At 41.5% G+C, this 14,720-nt stretch overlaps 1 protein-coding gene across 1 annotated transcript in view; it reads right to left on the bottom strand.

The window, feature by feature from the left end:
- Window positions 1-13,238, bottom strand: part of LOC135235805 (arf-GAP with Rho-GAP domain, ANK repeat and PH domain-containing protein 1-like) — a 66,631-nt gene extending 53,393 nt beyond the window's left edge. The window contains exon 1 of the mRNA XM_064301655.1: window positions 13,096-13,238. The gene's annotated coding sequence lies outside the window, so the exon portion shown is untranslated. The remainder of the gene's footprint in view (window positions 1-13,095) is intronic.
- Window positions 13,239-14,720: the final 1,482 nt, after the last annotated feature.

The following is a 14,720-nucleotide window of genomic DNA, read 5'->3' as shown; positions in this document are numbered from 1 at the left end:
TGTGGGTGAGAGCACAGGGCTGTCAGCTGCTCTGTAGCACAGCCCTGTCTCTGGCCCTATAATCACCCCTCTGTGCTCCAGTCAACAATAGGGCATTCTACAGCACACAAAAAAAGGAGACCCAACAATTAACAAGGGAGCCCCCCCAACCCAGCCTAGCAACACATTTCTGCGGCGCCCTCTGCAAAATCTGCTTTTCTCCACGTCCCCCGCACCTCTTCCAGCGAGCTAGCCCTGCGGAATAGGAGACAAAAAAAAGAAAGAAGCGGGGGAGGTAAACGGGAGAGGAGCGAACGAGGGGAGACGGTCGCAGAAAGCGCTGGCCCGTGGCACGGTGTCTCCAAGCACTCCCGCCCAGAGCTCATAGCCTCTACTGACCCAAAAGCTGCGGTACTGTTCTCTCTACCGCAGGGCCGGCCAACCCTGTAGATCTACCGTTCTGTGGGTTTTCACCGCAACCTTATTTTGGTACACCTGATTCTAGCAGCTCACCGCGATCTCTGGCTGTTGAATGAGGTGTGCTTTGTTAGGTTTGGAGTGAAAACCTACAGGATGTTAGATCTCCAGGTACAGGGTTGGGCAGTCCATCCTGCTCCACTACATGGGAGCGAGTGTGGAGAAGGGCACTTAGTGCATTTCGCGCGACGCGCCTCTTTGTGGCAGTTCACGGTTGCAGGAAGTCGTATGTCACACAGGGGAAGTGGGGCCTTTTGTACATCTCCTGAGGGAGAGGGGTGGCAGTAGAGGTGTGAGTAGCACATTCTCTTTTTCATGTTCAGTATCCCCTGGAGATGCACACATCCTAAAATAAGCGAGGCGAACTGGGTGAGATGCACGGCACGGTCTGCATGGCAGGGTCTGCAGGGCGGATAGCTCGCCACCCGGGGGGACAGAGGAACCTCTGAGCTGTGACCACTTCTCTGCTTCCTACCAGTCTTATTAAAGTGAAAAGCACAAAAGGAGGGACAGTCTGCTCTCATTTAGCCTTAGAAAAAGTGGTGTTCAAAGACACGGGCCATTTCATACTGCCTCCCTGCTCCATTTTATGTATTCAGGGGAAAAAACGCCACTTTCCAAAGGTCATAGATGAAAAGCTGTTCATCACACACACACGCATACAAATGTGCACACACACACAATCCTGCAGCAAAAAAGCAGACAAAACAACACATACAACTGACAGATTGTTTGCAGGCCACTGTTCTAAAATGACCTGAGTATTTCCAAGATCAGAAGCTGTCTTTTTTCTTTCCTTCAGGGCAAAGACATTGCTGCTGCTGCTGCTACTACAACTGTTACTGCTATTACTTCTGTTACTGCTACTGCTGCTACTGCTATTATTACTGATGTTACTACTGCTGTTACTGCTGCTATTGATACTGCTACTACTTATGATACAGCTACTGCTGCTACTACTAATACTGCTGCTACAGTTGCTACTGCTACAGCTGCAGCTGCTGCTACTACTACTGCTGTAGCTACAGTTGCTACTGCTGCTGCTATTGCTGCTATTACTGCTACTGCTGCTATTACTGCTGCTGCTACTGCTTCAGCAACTCCTACTGCTGCTACTGCTGCTATTACTGCTGCTGCTGCTTCTACTACTGCTGCTGCTACTGCCGCTTTGTGTCAAGATCACAGCACTTGGCCTGAGCAGCTCCTGACAGGAAAGGCAGCACACTTCAGCACGGATTGCTGGCCCTCCTTCTTCCCATTCTGACTGACTGCTTTGTCAGATCAGCTTTTGGCTTCTGGCTGCAGAAGTATTTGCGGATGCACCACATCACAAGCTTCAGATCCTGTTTTCAGAGTAGCTTGACACAGAGCTATGTAATCTGTAATCTGAGAAGGGAAACAATGGCTTTCTCTGTATGTCCACTGGTCCAGTAACAGTCAACATATGTTTGCCTGAACCAATAAGACAGATGTTCTTTACAGTGAACACAAAGGCCTATGTCAACTCCAGTTTTTCTGGAGGTCTAAATTGACAGTGTGTGTGAAGGAATTGTGTTGCATATATTCTGAGCGGATCCAGAGATATTTACATTTTCTGGATTAAAATCCTATTCACCCAGTCTACCACTACAGACAATCTACATACCCCAGGCATCAGTGAATCATCACAGCATCTGCTCAGCATAACATATTGTATTTGTCACTTGCTGTACGGATTATTACATCTCATAAAAAACACGTTTTCAACGTACAAAAATGCCAAGTTACTCAAAAGTATTGATATCAAAATGACGCCAAGTTACGGTACTACAAACAATATAGGCTATCTTGCCTCACCGAAATGACATAAGATGTATTTCAAAGCAATGCTACCCAATATTTCCTCAATTCTTTCAAGTCACTTGGCCCTGTGTTTTGTAATCTTACCATTTTACAATATCATGCAAACTTTGTGTCAGATCAAAGAGTCAAATATTTCGAATTGCCTCATGGAACACATTGAAATTAATGTACAAAACTGCTGCTGAGTAACTACAGGAAGCATATTTCTCCAGAAAACATGTTTGTACTTGCTTCTGAACTGAATTTGAGTACATGTGCAAGTTATTGTATATTTGCTACGTACAATAAATACTGCATGTAAAATACATATTGTACATACATACATAGAGAACTTCTTTATCCCCATGGGGCCATTTCCCTCGCAGCATGTTACATTCACATTTACGAACACACACTTATACCAAGAAACACACTATCATTCACACAACAGAAAGGCTGGGCAGCGAAATACATACATACCAATACAAATTGGACATATACATGGCTATTCAATCAATCTTGACTGTGAGAGAGCCATCCACATATATGTTTGGCCTGTCCATGTAGTGCATGCTTATACACACAGGGCCAAGTGACTTGAAAGAATTGAGGAAATATTGGGTAGCATTGCTTTGAAATACATCTTATGTAATTTCGGTGAGGCAAGATAGCCTATATTGTTTGTAGTACCGTAACATGGCGTCATTTTGATATCAATACTTTTGAGTAACTTGGCATTTTTGTACGTTGAAAACGTGTTTTTTATGAGATATCACTTCTTTTTGCAAAGCGTTTTATTATGAGAGTGAGAAATGCGAAGTGACCCTGTAAGAAACGGTTGTGGATTATGGCTATCTTTGTGTGAATTTGTACAGTCTGATGAGCGTGTACTGTTTAGCAGTTTCGGTTTGCTATATATGTAAAACAGTGGCTGTGACAAAGGGTGCGGTGGCGTATAAGTGTAAAACGTATCAGAAACGCATATGAAATATGGCCAGTGTATGTACTCAGGGATTTGACGTCCATCCAACGAGCCTTGACTGACAAAAGAATCAGCAAGCCCGTAGAATTATAACTCCCTAGGTCGCAACTTGTGTAGCCTTCTGTCCTGCTCCGTTGTCTGTTATTTCGTGGAGATGCACTTTTAGTGTTTGTAAGGTTTATAAGGCATTTTGATAGGCTTATCTGCAGGTAGGAATCCTCTTCGCTGTTTTGCTAAACTAGAACCGGAAAACATGATAGTGGAGAATAGGAGCAGACGCATATGTCCCAGCAGGCTTTGCATATGAGAAAATAACAGTGTGAGAGAAATCAGGATGACATTATGAAATTGCGTAGTTGAAACAATATGTTTTTAGCAGAATGGGCATGTAGGTGAAGGTTGACATGATCACGGAGTATAGTGTGAAGTAAATGGAGTGACCATGAGCGAGCTTGTATTCCTTATCGAACGGTATAGCCTATATAACAGTCGCTATAAAGCACTAGCTGTTAAAGTGGAGGGTTAAGTAACGTGTGAAATCTGTTGCACTGCTGTGTTTTTTTCATGTTCAGTACTAGTAGTTATAATTATGAGTGAATCATGTTTTTAAATGTAATGTTTTAATGGGGAATTGCAGAACGTACATACGTAGTAATTGTTTGTATGTGGCTAGATAGAGAACAGGGAGAGGTAACATGAATGTAGAAACGTGGCGTTTGCTGATAAGAAGGTTTTGTACAGTAGCCAAGTGAAGAAATGTAGTTAGTAGAAATGGCACAGCTGTAAACTGGTGTAACTTTTTAATAAAAGGAATACATTTGCTGTCATGAAATGCATATGGGTGGCCATGAGTGAGTTTTGGTAAAGCAAATATAAGCGTAAGAGAACGTTAGTGTAAAAGAGGAAATTATCTGCCTGAGGACGAGGCGGGATTCAATCGTTCAACCGGAGGTTTACCAGTCTGTCACTTTGTTAGGGCAGCACCATGACATAGCTATGCAATGCGTGAAATATCATTAGCAAACCTGTCCATGGTTTTAAAGAAGAACACAGGCGAGTTAGCACAGAAGAGCTCCCGTTGAATCCATATGGCTTTGCAATATTGTAGCCGGTTAACAACTGAACGTGCAGGCGGTACGTCATAATACAGTTCGGGGAACAGCTCGTAGATATGGTGCAAAAGCAATAATTGAGAAGTAGTAGACAATTATTAATGAGGGTAAAAGCAGGTTAAAGAAACGCGTTCCTAGCTGGGCTTGAACCTCGGACCCTGTGTTCCCAAGACTGTAACCTTACCCACTAGGCCACAGGCGGACTAGCTGTTTGTACTGAAAATGTTTCAGAGTAAAAAGGTATGGGTATTTTGCGTGTGTATGCAAGTTTTTCATTGGGTCGTGTAGGTGAAGATTTGGCGGGTGTCGGTAAAATGTCCAATGGGGAGACATGTTATTACTGGGATAGGCGGCAGGAAAAATAAGAATGAGAAGAAGAAGAAGAAGAAAGAGAAGAAGAAGAAGAAGAAGGAGAAAACGCAAAATCCCCTTAGTTTGGGGCTTTATTGTGTGGACATGTGAAGTTGTTTATGAAATCTGTCTGTTGAAATGGGGTCAGAATGTACAGAATTTAATGTTTTTAAGGGCTGAGTGTCTGTGGCTGTTGTGGTTATTTCTGTGGGGAACCCTGAAAAGTGCCAAACTCTCGGTGCTGTATAGGTATGGGGCATGCCCCCGCCAAAGGCGTAACTTGGCAGGATGGCATAACTGCCATACCAATTACATTACATTACATTACAGGCATTTAGCAGACGCTCTTATCCAGAGCGACTTACATTGCATCCAGTTATACAGCTGGATATATACTGGAGCAATGCAGGTTAAGTACCTTGCTCAAGGGTACAACGGCAGTGTCCTACCAGGGAATCGAACCTGCGACCCCAGGTTTAGGTTACAAGGCCAACTCCTTACCCATTATGCTACACTGCCGCCCTGCTCAGGTTATCAGATACTGAGCAGCCCATACTATGCAATTAGGCTGGTTGCAGTCTGGATTGAAAGACCTCAAATAAGCAACTGAAAGGGCTTCTTTTAATCTGCTCTGTGGTCTGCTGATCTTTATAGCATGTAGATCAGTAATAATGTGTAAAGTCAGTGAATCTGTGCATATTTGACCCAAAAGGACAGTTATTCCACTTGACATTCCATTTGATAATGACAGCCTGGTTCTGTGAACTAAGAGGAATGAAAGACCACTCCATGTGGTGCAAACAGCACAGAGTTTCCAGAGCTCTGTGGAGCGCTCTAAAACCCAAGAGACCACGGGAAGCATTTACCCATCTGATAGACATCTCTTAATTCTCCTTAACCCTTAAAACCCACTTAAAACCCAGGGATTTTGGCGAGAAAGCATCTATGCACAAAACCAGCACCCTTTTTATTAGCTATCTAAGCTTACTCATGTCTTTCACAAACAACCTCACATGCAGGAACACAAACATACACAAATACATATGTCAGCAGGCAGCACTCTCTGCAACAACAGTTGATTTGACTGTGCTGACCTCTCACCTTAGACCTGTCCAGAACTGTAAAAACCTGCCAGGAGTCTCCTCCCACCGGCATAGCTCATGGCGTTAAGAAGTAGCCTACACAAGCCTCCTGATCACGTAAGGGTGAGATCCCATAAGGAGGAAAATTAGAGATATTTACAAAAATATAAAATCAAATAATAAACGATTAACAATAATATAGAGCCCTTTATCACTATCACAGTGTCCTTTATTCAAGCATTTGCCGACAAACAAAGCTCCAATAAACAATCGATAAAGCATGCTCTAAAGCACTAGCTTTTTTTAATTTCTTTTGTTATCTCTAATGGTTTTAGCGATTGAGACTGGGTTTTTTTGCATCAAAGTGTGAAGAGTCTAAGCTTTAAAATGCACTTGACAATATATGTGTAATAGAGCTGCACCTTGAATTGACAGATAAAAGCAATAATTTAAGACAAAGCTATTGTTAGGTGCTGGCATCTAATTTCATAACCATTGGCTTTGAGGATGGACAGATGGAGACAAAACAGAAACTCAAAACCTGTGACTGCTTTAGCAGTTTGATAATCAGTAAAGTAATTTAAAGATTCTTCAAGCCACATCATCAGATCAGATGCCAGAAGTGTCACATCACATATAGTTCAGGAAGGAAATGCTGCCTTGTACAGAAATGCAAAATAAAATGATTAGGCTACATTGAAAGCGCAACTTACGATTTTTTCTGGTTTTCAAAACTAAACGTCATGTTACGTTTCTGAGACACATAAAGAACATCTTTCAATCTAATATGAACTTAAAACATTGTCTCTTGCCACACTACCAGTATGTCTTGAGGATGTTTGCTTACTTTACTTCAGCATGCATGTAAATCTACACACATATACACAAATACAGCAGATCATTCAGGCTATCCAGTAGAAACCCTGAGATACAAACTGCAGAGCTAGTCTTCCCAGTCAGTGAAACAGGTATATAACCTGGGGGGGCGACATAGCTCAGGAGGTAAGACCGATTGTCTGGCAGTCATAGGGTTGCTGGTTCAAAACCCCGCCCTGGGCGTGTCGAAGTGTCCTTGAGCAAAGCACCTAACCCCTAACTGCTCTGGCGAATGAGAGGCATCAATTGTAAAGTGCTTTGGATAAAAGCGGTATATAAATGCAGTCCATTTACCAGTTACCATATAACCGCACACAATTCTGCCTTAAAAAGCTCATTTATCTTCCTGAGACACAGCAGAAAGAAAATATTATTGCCCTAAGTATTTTTTTAAAATGATTTAGGCTACATGGTACAAGTGTTTTGAATAACAGAAACATGATGCAATGAAAATATTATTTCAAATATAGACCTTGGAGAGGCCTGAGAGAAAAATACAGAGGCGATCAGTACTGAGAAGATCCCCAATTTCCATTGTCCTATAGGCTTAATTCACATGCAGTAGCTCAACATTACTCCACCAGGTGGCTGTAACTGGGAGTTATGCTTCACATTTAGATGTGTTCATTTGCAGAAACACTTATCCAAAGAGACCTACAAAGTGAATGTAATAAACCCCCATAAAACACGCAAAGAATTCTGGCTTTTAAGTCAATACCTTCATAGAGCCCAGTGTACTAGAGCTTGCCTTTCAAGTTCACACTTCATTTAAATTCCAACCCAAGATTTACTCAATTAAAAATGGATTGAAGTGCACAAGTGTAACATAATGGTCATGGAACCAGGAGGTTGCAGGCCCAGTTCCCAGGTGGGCACTGCTGTGGTACCCATGCAAAAAAGAATGCAAGCTGCGTCGCTCTAATTAACGACCAGGTCACGATCACTCGATATACCCCGACCAGACCTCTGCTTCCACCATCCCCTCCATCTACGCTCACGGCCCTGGCCCTTCTCTGTCCCTGTCTCCTCACAGTGGAAAGGCCTTCTCCAAACCGTCAGTCTTTTTCACAAATGCATCAAGTCTATTTCAAATTACAGCTCCATGTTTCCATTTAACTCTGTGTTTCTATCTGTTCAAAAAAATGAATTAACCCTTTCTTCCTTTTAACTGAAGTCTACAGGTGAGCACATTGATGGCGGTACTTGCGAGACTGCAGCTGTAACTGTAAGTGTAGCTATCTCTTGCTGTTGTGTTGGTTGCTTCCCATGCAAAATGCACTTTCATAAATCTCTTTGGCTAAAAGCGTCTGCTAAATGGGTCAACTGCAAATTGGAATGTATACTGAAAGGTGAAAAATGGATTATAAAAGGCAGCCACCCTGCATGACCTAATCTTTTCAATTGAGGGTATGAACAGGATGGAAATAAGGACCAATGAAACAGCATGTTCTCTTCACTGCTGGAGGGATGTGGTGGAGCTGCCCAGAGTTCAGCTAAGCCCTGCGATATCAGCTTAAGAGATGATCGCAAGAAGAATGTCTCGGCCTGCTCTGAGCTCCAAGCCCACCCTACCAAAATGTGTCATGAAGACAGGGTAATGTGTGGGAGTGTGACACAGAGAGACAGATAGAGGGATGGAAAGGGAGAGGGACAGGAAAAAAATTAAATGGTGTGCATGTGTGTGTGTGTGTGTATGTGTAGGTGCGTGTGTGTGTGTGTGTGTGTGTGTGTGTGTATGCATTGCCATGTGTAGGATTAGGAGGTCGAGAGAGAGAAATACAAAGGCTATAGCAACGAGAAGTGAAATTCTCCAGGCCATGAGGGTCTGGGGCCAGCACCAGGAACAGCCTGAGGAGCATGCATGCAAAAAAGACTTGGTTTCAAATCCTTCAGAACTGTGACCAATGAGTGTGAGTGTGTGTGCATGTGTGTGTGTTTTCCATCAGTAACTTGCATGCACACACACGGTAGAATGTGGGCATATTGATTTAAAAAGTTATATCACAGTCAGCAAAATGCAGCTTTCAGTAATCACCTAGGTTTGCTCAAATAAATTATTAAAAGGTCATCATCACAGAAAACCTTGCATGTATCCATCATTTCATTTAGCAGATCAGGTCAAGTTACATAAGTGGTCAAAGCAGCCAATTGCACCCAATCCAGCATGTCTGAGTTTTCTGCAAGAAAGCGAGTTCAGGTGGTGGACTGTGGAACAGGGGGCTGGAAGACCCTTTACATCAGTCATTTTTCTGGGGTAATTTGTATCCTAACCATTTAAACAATAAAGTCTGATCATTTTGATGCAATTTGCAAAGTCAATTAATGGCCTTTTGAATAACATTAACAGTGCGTCGCAGTGAATGTAGGCATGTGCCTAATGAAGGCTAATGGCCTGTTAGCTTTGCTATATCAAATAACATAGTCTGAAAATAACGATGCATAATATTAGGCTATAATTTAATTTGTACTCCTTATGAGACAGCTGAGGTGTATTAGCACTGGAATTCATTTTAAGAGCATGTTAAGTGAAAACATGTTCATTTGGCTAGTGAGCTACAGTAGCAGCTTTCTAATTTTAATTTGACAGCATAAGGAATCTGGTATCATCACTGGGCTTGTCCATCATTTCTTCTGGGTGCTTATTTCTGATGTGGTTGTGCATAGCTACAGTGTTGTCATGAAACTGCTGTACATTGCAAAGTTGGCCTTTACTCATTTCTCTTCAGGTAGGCCTAATACATGCACTGATTCAGCATTCCAGCTTTCACACTGGGATGTGAACACATGAAAGCAGAAAGTACAACAGTGCATCCACTTCAAGTCAGCAGTCTGATCCAGCAGTTTATGAAAAAAACTGGATGAATTATACAGTGAACACCACCCATTACATAGCTCATCATAAAGCTGTTTTAAGAATCACACCCTTGGCAAAATCTGTAAGCTACAATTTGACTAGGCTATATTTTTCTTTCTCTTTCCAAAAAAAGAAAGAACAGCCTTTAATAAAAAATATATAAGATTTTTGTTCCTCAGATGACTGGTTGTAAAGGAATAGGCCTGTAAGCCTCAAGCCTGAACAAGAATAAAAGCACATTTGTCCTGATCAATGGGAAATCCATCGTTTCCTGCAGGTCGCTCTGTGTTCTACAGGTTTAAAAATACACCAACTCAAAGAAGTACAATTCAGTCAGGCCATCAACACACAAGTAGCCTATATTAAAGCTAAACATTATGTATTCGTCTTAAAATGAGTGAAATGTAAACACAGCGAGGTCTACTAGATAGATAGTTATAGTTATAGACTGTTTATTTACACAGTGTTGTCAATCAAATTCCTGCTACTGCCAACATTAATATGTGATCAGTCTCAAAAACAAGCGTGAGGTCCGAGAACCAATTCTCCAAGTACCGATAGTTTAACATTTTGGAGAGCTTTTACCATGCTGTTAAAAAGGTAACAAGATGGTACAGATGCTATCATTATGTAGCCTATATGAGTTCCTGAGTGACAGTAGAGGAAAGACAGCCAGGGTCGGCTGTGACAGAAAACCACAGCCACCCAGAGCTAGAGTCACCCTACTCATACATTCTTATCTACATCTCAACATCTCTAGAGTAACTCTTTCCATATAGGCTAGGTGAAAACAAAAAACCACAACTAATCAGATTCAAATGTTAAATATAGATATACCCACTAAAGCACAAATGCATACCACACACTACACCTTTAGAAAAAACGCAGTATTAAACACAGAAACCGATACTTAACATTCATGATGCAGGTATTACAAAAACTGTCCAGACTATAATGATTTTTGAGGACTTGGAAAGCTTGTGGATACACAGCACTGAGAGACCATGCCTGTCAGACAGCACAGCTCCTAGTGGAAGAATTCACCCAGACACATGAAGCTATCCTAAACTGGGAAACCAATGGGAAATAAGGAAGACCAGGCTATAAAGGGACAACATATATTCAAAGAGCATTGCAGTGCTCACCCCTCACCCCTACAAAAACATTCCCCATCTGCATTCAAACCAAATGCCCCCAATTCCTCCCCAAAACCCCAACCACAAGCCTGCAGTCAGTGCGTTCCTCCAGGGTTACTCACTCACGCCCACCCGCCCCATGACTAACCAGGCCCCGGAGCCTGACTCAAACCTTGGTGTTGCTGCAGCAGGTTTCCTGAACAAAGTGAACCCTGGGCCCGTTCGCACGCTGGCTGACTCACTCAGGACCCAGGCTGGGAGTGCGGATGTGCAGAAGTGGGGAGGGGGCTGCACCCTCGAGAAACAGCATGTGGAATGTCACAGTCATCACACTTCTGGGAAAGGGCCCTGTTCACCCACAGAGAGGGAGAGGGGGAAGCCGGTCCCAGAAAAGCATGGGGCTCAGGAGCAAAGAGCAGGGCTTAGAGGACTGGGAACAGGACCAGAGCTTCAAGGGCTCTGGTCCGGTGAGGGCTCTCCCTGCAGCACTGGATAAACAGCTCAATCTGAACTACCTTAGCAGTTTTCTTCTCAGGAAGGCAGCATTGTTGAGTCTGAAGACCTATTAGGTTTGCTGCCGCAGACAGTGTGATCTTAACTTTCATCTTCGTCTCTGCCATCGTATCATTGGTCTTCTTCCCAATTTTAATCTGTCTACTCCACACTACTTCAGTATCATTTAGGCCTACAACCTATACTACTACTACACTACTAGACAACACTACCATGATAAATAATAAATATGTCCAATTCCTACAAACCAACCATTACCTTAAAAACACTGGATCAATGAACAAGCATTGCCAGCGGAATTCAGCATACCTTGAATATACTTTATAATCACAAAATGAATATTAAGTCCAAGTAGAAATAATGTAAACTCAGAAACCTGAATATTGACCATGAGATACCAGGCCACTTCCAAATTTTTAACGCTATTGACAGAAATTTCCTGCCGTCTGTACTGTGCTTCAGATAAGATCAGCGTACCAAAGCGTAGCAAAATAGAAAATTCAGACAGGAAGTCTACCCTTCACACCTACATCGGATATATTTCTTAGTAGTGATAATGTAGCCTATGTATGGTGAATCAATTCCGCAAGAAGTGTGTGCTTCAAGTTTACACTCGGTGTTGCCAGTTTGATTTCTCCCAATTAACCTACTTTAAGGCAGTCATATGCAATAGACCACAAGTACAGGTCAGAGTTACAATCAGTGGCAATAACTACTGAAAGTTTTAATATTTTCTGACATGACTTTCAGACAATACAGTGGGTTACATTAATAAAATATGAACATTTACTGTAAATAAAAGGGAAAATTACATCATTTTGAGGCAGTAAGCTTAACTCCTACAGTTTAAATACGCATACCTTCAAAAGCTGTCGTGCTGCAATGCTTATTTTCATTAATAGAGCTGTGTCTGTTGAATAGTAGGCTATCAAATATACGAAAAAATATGAAAAATGCTTATTTAATTTATATATACAATCATGTAGAAAAACCTTCCGGATACTGTACATGGAAGATTTTGAATTTATATAGCCTACATACAAGTATGCAGACATCTGAACACAGAAGATGTGCAGAGAGGACATACGGATTTTATTCGATTACTATAAATTCAATTCTGAGATCAAGCAGCATTTTAAAACCGTGTTAATGGAACTGTCTAATGGCCTTGCCTAATCTTACTCAAGCCATTCCCCTAATAATCACAGGGAGTACACGCAGAGATGTTCCACGACCGGATCGGATAAACATCCATTACCACGCGGATTAATGTCAATCATATCAAGTCCATAGACAATATTTCATACCGGAATATAGACAGGATTCATCCAGTTGACACGTGGAATTCAGTCTTCAATTCAATTTTCAATTTTATTTGCACCGGGATGAAATGCTTCTGCAACTTTAAAAATTCCACCGAGTAGAGCCGTGGACGCCGACTGAATACAGTGACACCCTTGCATAAACAAATGCGTCAACATTTCTGCATTCCAGAAAGCCCGCAAGAAATAAAGTTTCTAAACCTTAGGCTTGAGATATAGGGGAAAAAAAATTTTTTTTAACTTTTTAAGGGACGTTTTCGTGGAAACAGCTGCACTGTATGCCATATCTAGCATTTCAAAAATAAAATCTCACAAGAAAAAGCTAGTTGGCTAAGTTCTTGGTCCGAGGCTATCTGCAGAATATTAACGCGAAATAAGTGAGGGCAAAAATGTATGCATAGCCTGCCAGCATGTACCGTTTAATTCGAACCAGTAGCCTAAGAGCAAGCAAATTTTCTAGCTGAAACAAAAAGATAAGGCGCCACTACTGTGTTTCCAATTCGTTCCATAATCCGGTTTTCGTGCCGTATAAAAACTTTTATTTGTGGATAAACAGCCATGATATAGACACAAAATAGTCCCTTTCTTACCTTTGCTACTGTTCCTTTCAATTTCTCGGCGTAAAATTTTAAGTCTTTTACTAAAGAACACTGAACGGTGACATTTTCTCACGCTTGTTTTGTAGCGCTAGTTAAATACAAATCCAACCAAAAAAAACTTCCGCAGAGGTCACGTGACTGAATTAATAAACTGGGAGCTTCTAAGAGCCTTGGTACTGGTTGCCAGCGAACGTGAAAAATAGTATAATTTTAAAATACTTTACACAAAGTTTGTTGTATTTACAGTTAGTTAGCACATTCAAGTAGATATACATAATGTTTTTATTCGGGGGAAAATTAGATAGAGATGTTAATAGATTAGGTATGTATAACTATGGCCTTCACATCGTCTTTACAGGAGACTGGAGCATTAGCCTCAGTGTAATGTTTAGATTCGGTTCGTCTTTTCATCTCTGAGTTCTTGGTTCCTTTTATAGTTTAACTGATCGTGTAGGCCTCTGTCCACAAGAGGGCGATAAAGTACTTTGACTGAATAATCGTGGACCGCTGTTCACACTGTCTCCTCTTGTGTCTTCAGTGTGTTTAGCAGTGAGTGGGAGCCACATTGTATATGTGCATTCACGATGCAAGCGGCTACGATCATTGTTTACATTAGCTGAGTTTACCCACTGTCTTTCGATGTATGGCAGGATGACACATATTTAGTTGCTAGGGTCATGATGTGTTCGTCCTCTCCTAATAGGATGAGAAGTTTTTCTATATTTGGCAGGAGTACGAATTTTGGGACAATTTTTTGTAAATTCTGGGAAATATTCTTTGCATATATTTATTTTTGGCACTAGGTACTGTAGGTACTGCCTTTACAGTGCGGTAACACAGTCACCTAGAGTGAAGCAGAATCTGTTTCCCTGAGATCTGTCTTTTCATTGGAATACCATAACCATGGTCTTGTCCAGATTGACTGCCAGTGCCCATCTCTGACAGCACTGCTCTAAGTGTGACAGGCTCTGTTGTAATCCCTGTTGTGTTGGAGAAAGCAGAACCAAGTCATCTGCATAGAGCAGGAACTTAATTTCAGTTTCATGTAAAGTGAGATCAGGGGACGCAGATTGCTCCAACATTGTTGCCAGTCCATTGATGTAAATATTGAACAATGTTGGACTCAAAATGCATCCTGTCTCAGTCCATGGATTACTACCAATTTTTATACTGAATTTGTTTTTATTATATATTGATTTGCTAATGTCATATGTTATAAGCTACCTCTACAACACTTTGAATATGTTTAAATAATAATTTGTAATGCCAAATTGAATCAAATTCCTTTTTAAAGCATCTATGAAGCAGGAAAATATTTTTGGTGTTTGGTGTTTTGTTTTTGCTGTATTGGAGTGTGTAGGGTCTAAATGTGGTCTGATGTTCAACATTTCGGTAAAAAGCCAATCTGACTCTTACTGAAGACATTGTGTTCTTTAAGGAAGCCCAGTATTCAGGCATTTACAATATTGCCAAATATCTTTCCCAGGTTACTGCTCACACAGATGCATCTGATCACCTTTTTTAAATTTGTCACCGTTTTTATAAATAGAGGTTACTAGTCCTTGATTCCAGATCTCAGGGAAACACCCCACCTCTAATATGTATATATGTAGGGA

Source organism: Anguilla rostrata, chromosome 12 (genome assembly GCF_018555375.3).
Source record: "Anguilla rostrata isolate EN2019 chromosome 12, ASM1855537v3, whole genome shotgun sequence".
Lineage (NCBI taxonomy): Eukaryota > Metazoa > Chordata > Actinopteri > Anguilliformes > Anguillidae > Anguilla > Anguilla rostrata.
Note: the sequence above shows the minus strand (reverse complement) of the source record. Positions and strands in the feature narration are given on the sequence as shown.